This window comes from Sminthopsis crassicaudata, chromosome 3, assembly GCF_048593235.1.
Source record: "Sminthopsis crassicaudata isolate SCR6 chromosome 3, ASM4859323v1, whole genome shotgun sequence".
In the NCBI taxonomy this organism is placed as follows: domain Eukaryota; kingdom Metazoa; phylum Chordata; class Mammalia; order Dasyuromorphia; family Dasyuridae; genus Sminthopsis; species Sminthopsis crassicaudata.
Window position 1 is genome coordinate 432,393,049 of NC_133619.1, and position 7,834 is coordinate 432,400,882.

Here is a 7,834-nt window from a genome sequence, read left to right on the forward strand (position 1 = left end):
GTGGATTGATGTTAGTATCTTTGTTTTTTATTTTTTATTTTATTTTTTTTGTTTTTTTCAGGTGAGGAAACTGTGGCAAAAAAAAGTCAAGAACACCTGTGGCCTTTCCATTGGACCATCTAGCTGCCTGAATATTTTTGTCTCTATTTTACAAACGTGGATACTGAGATTGAGACTTGAAGAGAATTGCCTCAGATACACCAAGCTAGAAAAGTAGATTTCAAACATTCATCTTCTGATCCAAAGCCAGTGCTTTCTGGGAACCAAACCCGCTCCATGTAACATCTGTCCTTCCTACTTCCCCACGTGGTCGTAAGGCTTCAGTGAGAGAATGTGTGTGGAAGCACTGAAGCCTCTGTAGAGTATTATTGTCATTACTATTAATAGTAGTAGGCCAGAGGGGATGAGTCTTATGTACTTGACTCTCAACAAATGCTTGTTGATGATGAAGTCATCTATCTTAATAGAAGATACATTAAAAAGGGGGGGGCTATACCACAAATAAGATGCCATGAAGAAATAGGTCATAAATGCATTGTCCGTTTATGGGATTGGAATCCGGGCTGCACAGGACAGTATGAATTGTGTGGGGTGAGGGAGCTGTGACCTATCATTTTTGTTCCCAGGTTTGATTTCCATGATTTGGTGAAATTCCCTCCCCTTATTTCCTGTTTTTACTAAAGGGCTGACTGGATGAATATATTGTGTTTTTTTTTCCCCCTGCAGGTGTTAGTAACTTCTTTATCCTTCCGGGTATTCTCACTGGTTGCTGCCTTTCATCTGAGGGATTTGTCCTGGCTTGAGTGACAGCTAAAAGAAATGAAAAGCTTCCTGTAGTGAGGGCCACACCCTCTTTAGCAGCCATACTTGCTGGTGATTTCTCCTGGAAATAAACCTGGCATTCTCATATCTAAATCAGAACTACTCTTTTGTCACTTTATTCTTTAAAAACTTACCTAGAATTCCACAAAAACTCTCATTACCCACTTTTAGAAGTATTCCTGGTTTAACTGTATTTCCTGAAAGTTACATAACCTGGTATGGAAAATGACCAAAGAAACAAAACAAAATTAAACCCTAAAACATTTTATAAAAGAGCATATATACATGTGAGCCTGAGTACTATATTTGTACATCAAAGCCTTTAAATTCTACTGCAAGCATCCATAGTGCTCCTGAACAGTGTTAGAGTAAAATATTTTAAACTATAAACTTGGACTTTAAAAAATGGCAATGTTTCTTTCTGTTTTTAACCCATCAGTTGATAATATGACAAATTAGGTGTCTGATTTTATGTCTTTGAATTTCCTATTAGTATTTCTTTTTCTTGGCAAATATTGTAGCTGTTGGAGGGGTGACAGCTCACATTCACTGTCACTGCTAGCTTCCCAAGCATGCTTGGATTGCTGCTCTCAAGGATTCCCTAGGGATTGCTACGAGATGGAATTTTTCAGCCTCAAATGAAGTTTCTTTAGTAACCACAGGGAAAAAAAGCTCTCTAAAGTTTCCGAAACTCCTGACTAAGTTTCCAAATTTTCCATGTCACTGCTAAGATCTTTTAACTCTTGTGGAAGTTCATTATCAGGGAACTTTGTTATGAAAAATAAAAAGGCCCTTGTTCCTTCCCCTAATTTCTCTCCTCAGATCATAGGCACCAATACCATATAAAGAGAGAAAAGGGGATGCAGTAAATCTATGGCTCAGATATATGAAGGCAAGTCACACCCACTGCCTTTTATCTGGATTATGTATGTATAATGAGGTGTATAAAATAAATTTTGCAAATCACCTATTTCCCATGATGTTTTTTAAATTTCTAACTGAAAATATGTTTTGTTCTTGTTTAAAGTATGGCAGAATGGAAAATAGATTTATAGCTTACATTTACTTACTTACATTACCAATTAATTCTGGTGGATCTGTGATCTTATCATTGTGGGCACTTATTCCAACAATTCATATTGCAACCCATCTCTGCCAAGCTATCCTGTGCAGTGATCATCCATGGCTTCCCACAAATCTGTTTTCCTGACATCTCACTAATATAAGTGGAACAGAGACAGGCCATCACTCAGCCTTCACTTTCATTATGTGACCTGGCTATTCCATTTTTTAAAAAACCCACCCATATATTTCTCTGAGAACCTCCTTTATACCTGTAGCATGAAAGGCTGCTTATTTTTAACATTAGTCCAAATCCAGAACCTCTGGCAAAATAAGATAACTACAATTCATCTTGTTTTTGGTTATCTGTGGTGGTTGTAAATATGGCCTTTTAAGAGAAACATGCAAGTAATAAATTGACCACAGTATTGATATGAACTATCATGCCACTTTTGGGGTAAAATGCATTGCAAGGAATTAAATAACAATGATACTTGGAGTTGGCCAAATGTACTTTGTACTTGACAAAGTTTTCTTTCTATGATTTGTAGTTGGGGGTTGAGTTAAATACAGGACTTAATGTTTTTGGCTGTTCTCTTAGAAAAGATTTTTGTGTATGGCCAGTGTATCAGTGGAAAATTGGAAAAAAATTAGAGTTACAAGTATTCCAGTGCTCATTCATTCCTTGATTTGCTCTTTGACATTAATATTTATTAAGCCTATTACATCATTCTATGTTCTATTGGACTTACACAGTTTGATCAATCAAATATTTGTTGAACTATGACTACTATTGGCCAGAAGAATATTGATATGATGTACTAGGACACTATACTCTCTAAAAATATCAAAATTCCAGATGCCTCAAAGCTTTTGGAAAATATTTCCATCACAAAAATCTTCACAATGAAAAAAATATTATTGGAGCAAATGGAGTCAAACATCCTGGTTGATTCTTCTTGGAAAGCTAAAAAGGGATTTTCCAAAAGAAAAATGTGATAGCAAATCACCAATAACTTCATTTTAGATGAGTTGAATAGCACAATTTTCTTCAGGCAAAAAAAAATACCCCAAAACTTAAAATCATATAAAATCAATCACAAGAATCCTGTGAAAATGGTGAATTATAGACAAACTTGAAGAAATACATGACAGGTTAAAATACTGTAAATATACACAGATTGCCATGGTTGTGACAGGAATAAAACTTGCTATTGTTATTGTCTTATGTTATTGATGTAATTGTTGTTCACTTATTTCATTCATGTTGTTCAATCATTTTGTTCATGTCCTATTCTGTGATACCATTTGGAGTTTTCTTGGCAAAGATACTGGAGTGATTTGCTATTTCCCTCTCTGGCTCATTTGACAGATGAGTAAACTGAGGGAAACAGAGTTAGGTGACTTGCCCAAGGTCACACAGTGATTATCTAAGGTCACATTTAAACTCAGGTCTTATTGCTTATTGAATAATATAGGACTGTGTAGTTAAATATGCCATTTTGGATCTCTTTAGGAGATTCAATTCCATAAGCATTTATTAGACACCTACTGTATGCTAAGAAAGCCAGTTCCTAGTCCTCAAGGTATTTACAATCTAAGGGGGAAAGACAATTCATAAAAGAAGACAGGAAAAGAGTTGTGAGATTTGGGAACAGGAGGGGAAATCAGGGGATATCTTATTCCATGGAGTTGAAACTGGATATAACAGTAGATGCAATTTCTGCTCTCTATAAAGGGAGGCGTTGGGAGGAGCTTAGTTCTCCACCTCCTAGCAAGAGGAGAGAAGAGACTCGGGAGGTGGTGCCAGTCAAAACTTGAGTTAACAGCCTAGTGGTGAGATTTGAGGAGGGATGTCCAGGGAAAGCAGCAGATGCAGAGTGAAATGTAGGAAATTGGAGAAGAAATCAGTGAGAACCATAATAGACTTGGATGGGTCTTTAATTGAGTTGAACCTTGAAGAATGGGGAGGAGTTAGAGAGAGTAGAAAGGATATCATTCCAGATCAGGAGGAGTGAAGTAGGAATGAGCATAAACATGTTAGAGGGGCATTGAAGAGAACATTTTACAATAGTAAAAGATACAAGTTGAGAAAAAACAGGTTAAATGATTTGCCCAGAGTCATACAGTAAATGTCTAAGGTTAGATTTAAACTCTATCATTCCCTTCACTCTACCTGCTAAACTACCTAACTGCTTCTTAAATCCAGTAGAGGGCTTTGAAATTCAAGCAGAGAAGTCTAGGTTTGAAGTGTTATGGAAGAAACAATGTCATTTTTTAAAATTTTAGAACTTTGAACTTTTAGTCTGACAAAAATTGATTCATACCAACAAAGCCTAGCAGGAAGAGATAGAAAGAGAAATCCTATTTAGAAAAACTGTAGGTAATACAAAATGTTTGGGAGTCTACCTGCCAAAACAAGGCCAGGTACTCTATGAACACAATTACAAAACACTTTTCACACAAATAAAGTAAAATCGGAAACATTTCAATTGCTCATTGGTAAATTGATCAAGTATAATAAAAATTATAATTCTACCCTGTTTAATTCAGTGCCATGCCAACTGCCAAGAAATTATAGTTAGAAAAATAATAACAAAATTCATCTGGAAGAACACAAGGCCAATAATTTGAAGAGAATTAATGAAAAAATATTCTCAGGAAGATGACCAAGTTGTACCAGATCTAAAACTATATTATAAAATGGTGGTCATCAATACCATTTGGTTCTGGCTAAAAAATAAAGTGGTATATCAGTGGGATAGGTAAAGTTCACAAGACATAATATAGTAATTTAGTGTTTGATAAACCTAAAGACTCCAGCTTCTGGGATGAGAACTCACTATTTGACAAAAATTACTGGGTAAACTGGAAAACAGTTTGGGAGAAACTAGGCACTGACCAACACCTAACACTGTTATACCAAGTAAAGGTCAAAATGGGTTCATGATTTAGACATAAAGGGTGATACTATAAGCAAATTTGGAGAAAAAGAAATAGTCTACCTCTCAGATCTGTAGAGAAGGAATGAATTTATGGCCAAAGAAGAACTAGAGAATACTATGAAATGCAAATTGGATAATTTTGATTGTATTAAATTAAAAAGGTTTTGTACAAACAAAAGCAATGAAACCAAGATTAGAAGGGAAGCAGAAAATTGGGAGAAAAATATATCCAAGAGCTCTGAAAAAGACCTCATTTCTAAAATATATAGAGAATTGACTCAAATTTATAAGAATTCAAGCCTTTCCCCAATTAATAAAGAGTCAACAGATATGAACAGACAATTTTCAAATGAAGAAATTAAGACCATTTGCAGTCATCTAAAAGGTGCTTTAAATCATTGATTAGAGAAATGCAAATTAAAACAACTGAGTTATCATCTCACACCTCTCAGATTGGTCTAAGATGACAGGAAAATATAATGATGAATGTTGCAGGAGATGTGGGAAAACTGGGACATTAATATATTGTTGATGGAATTATGAACTGATCCAACCATTCTGGAGAACAATTTGGAACTATACCCAAAGGGCTATCGAACTGTACATACTCTTTGATCCACACAGTGTCCCTACTGGGTTTGTACTCCCACAGAGAAAAGGACCCACCTTGCAAAAATGTTTGTAGCAGCCCTTTTTTGTGGTGGAAAAAAACGGGAAATTGCATGAATACTTATCAGTTGGGAATAATTCATGGCTGAATAAGCTATGGTATATAAATGTAATGGAATATTATTGTTTTATAAGAAAGTTCTTCAGGCTGATTTCAGAAAGGCCTGGAAAGGGCCTTTAAATGAACTAAGTGAAATAAGCAGAATCAAGAAAACATTGTACACAATACTAACAATATTGTGATGATCAACTGTGATGGATTTGTATCTTTTCAACCCTGAGGTGTTACAAGACAGCTCTAATAGTTTTGTGATGGAAAGTGCTATCCAGATCCCAGAAAGAGAATTATGGAAACTGAATGTGGATCAAGGCATAGTATTTTCACCTTTTTGGTTGTTGTTGTTTGTTTGCTTATGTTTTTTCTCATTTTTTCCCCTTTGATCTGATTTTTCTTATACAAGATAATGAATATGGAGATATATTTAGAAGAATTGAACATGTTTAATCTCCATTGGATTAAGAGATGAGGGGGAAAGGAAGGGAGAAAAATTTGGAACACAAGGCTTTGCAAAGGTGAATGTTGAAAACTATCTTTGCATATTTGGAAAATTAGAAAGCTATTATTAAAAATAAATAAGTTTACTAAAACAAAAAAGAAAAGAAAGAAAAAAAACCCAATATCAACAGAATGAAAAAAGCAGAAAATAAATCTGAAAATATCTCATTGAAAGAAAAAACTGACCTAGAAAATAGATCCAGAAGAGAAAATTTTAAAATTATTAGACTACTTAAAAACCAAGATTAAAAAGAAACTCTGGATACCACCTTCCAAGAAATTATTAAGGAAAGCTGCCCTGAGTTTCTATAACCAGAGGATAAAGTAGAAATTGAAAGAATCTACCAATCAGCCATGAAAGAAATACTCAAATGAAAACTTCCAGAAATATTATAGCCAAATTCCAGAGCTCCTAGGTAAAGGAGAAAATATTGCAAGCATCCAGACAGAAAAAAAATTCAAGTATCATTGAGCCACAATCAAGGTAACACAAAACTTAGCACTTTCTCCATCAAAGGAACTGAGGTCTTGGAATATGACATTCAAGATGGAAAAGGAGCTAGAATTACAACCAAGAATCATCTACCCAACAAAACTGAATATAATTTTTTTGGGAAAAATGGATATTCAATGAATTAAAGAACTTTTAAGAATTCTTTAAAATGATTCATTCTGATTTGTTTATTTTTGTGTTAATTGATGAGTTTATTGATTTTAGAGCTAGAATGGACTTTTAAAATCACTTATTTTATAAAAATTATCAAATTTTTGTAGAAGAAAAAATAAGGCTTTCAAAAATCAAGTATCTTGCATATATATATGTTAGAAGAGGAAAAAAGAAGAGAAGGAAGAAGAAGAGAATGTTATTAAATAGTAAATAATCTAATATAGCAGGATAAACTTTGTCTTTAAACTGTTTTAATTTGAACTGCATAAATCGATGAGCATGAGTTAAGAGTAATTACAGTGATAGCAATAACTTAGATTTATACTTCTTTAATATATATATATATACATATATACATGTATATATACATACTTTTAAGTTTGGAAAATGCTTCACATTATTTCATTTCATTTTCATAATATTTTGTAAGGTAGATGCTATTATTATTATTATTCCCATTTTACAAATGAGGAAATAAACTCAGAAAGTTTTAGGGACTTGCTCATGTCATACACATAAGTAAATATACAATAAGCAGTAAAGTATGGTTTACAAAGCATTTTATAAATATTATCTTTTTTTATCCTCATAAGAAATTCTAGGTGGAGTTTGCTATTATTATACTCATTTTATAGATAAGGAAACTGAGGCAATCAGTTAAGTGACTTGCCTAGGATCATATAGCTGCTAAATGTTTGAAGTCTGATCTGAACTCATCTTTCTGACTCCACTTACTGTGCTACCTTAAGGTAACTTATCAAAGATTCCAAGTCAAGGTCCATTCCCTGTAATTAAAGAAATGGCCCTCATAGGGAATACAAGAAAAATGTGGTGTCGTTTTTTTTTTTTTTTTTAACATATACTCATAAGTCTTATAAGTGTTGTGGCAAAGTGTTTTCATATGGTTTGTGTTTTATATTTCCTCAAATGTGTACAATTTTACTCTATAGATTCTGGTTATAACTTTTTGGTTCTTTCTGGAGAATGTTTTACTAAAGCATGCATCTAGCCATTTTCCAGGAAGATAAAGAGAAGAGACATAATAGCCTCTATGAAATTCTCCAAAAACTTCAAAGGACATTAGAATGTCTGTAATGAATTATATATTTTTTG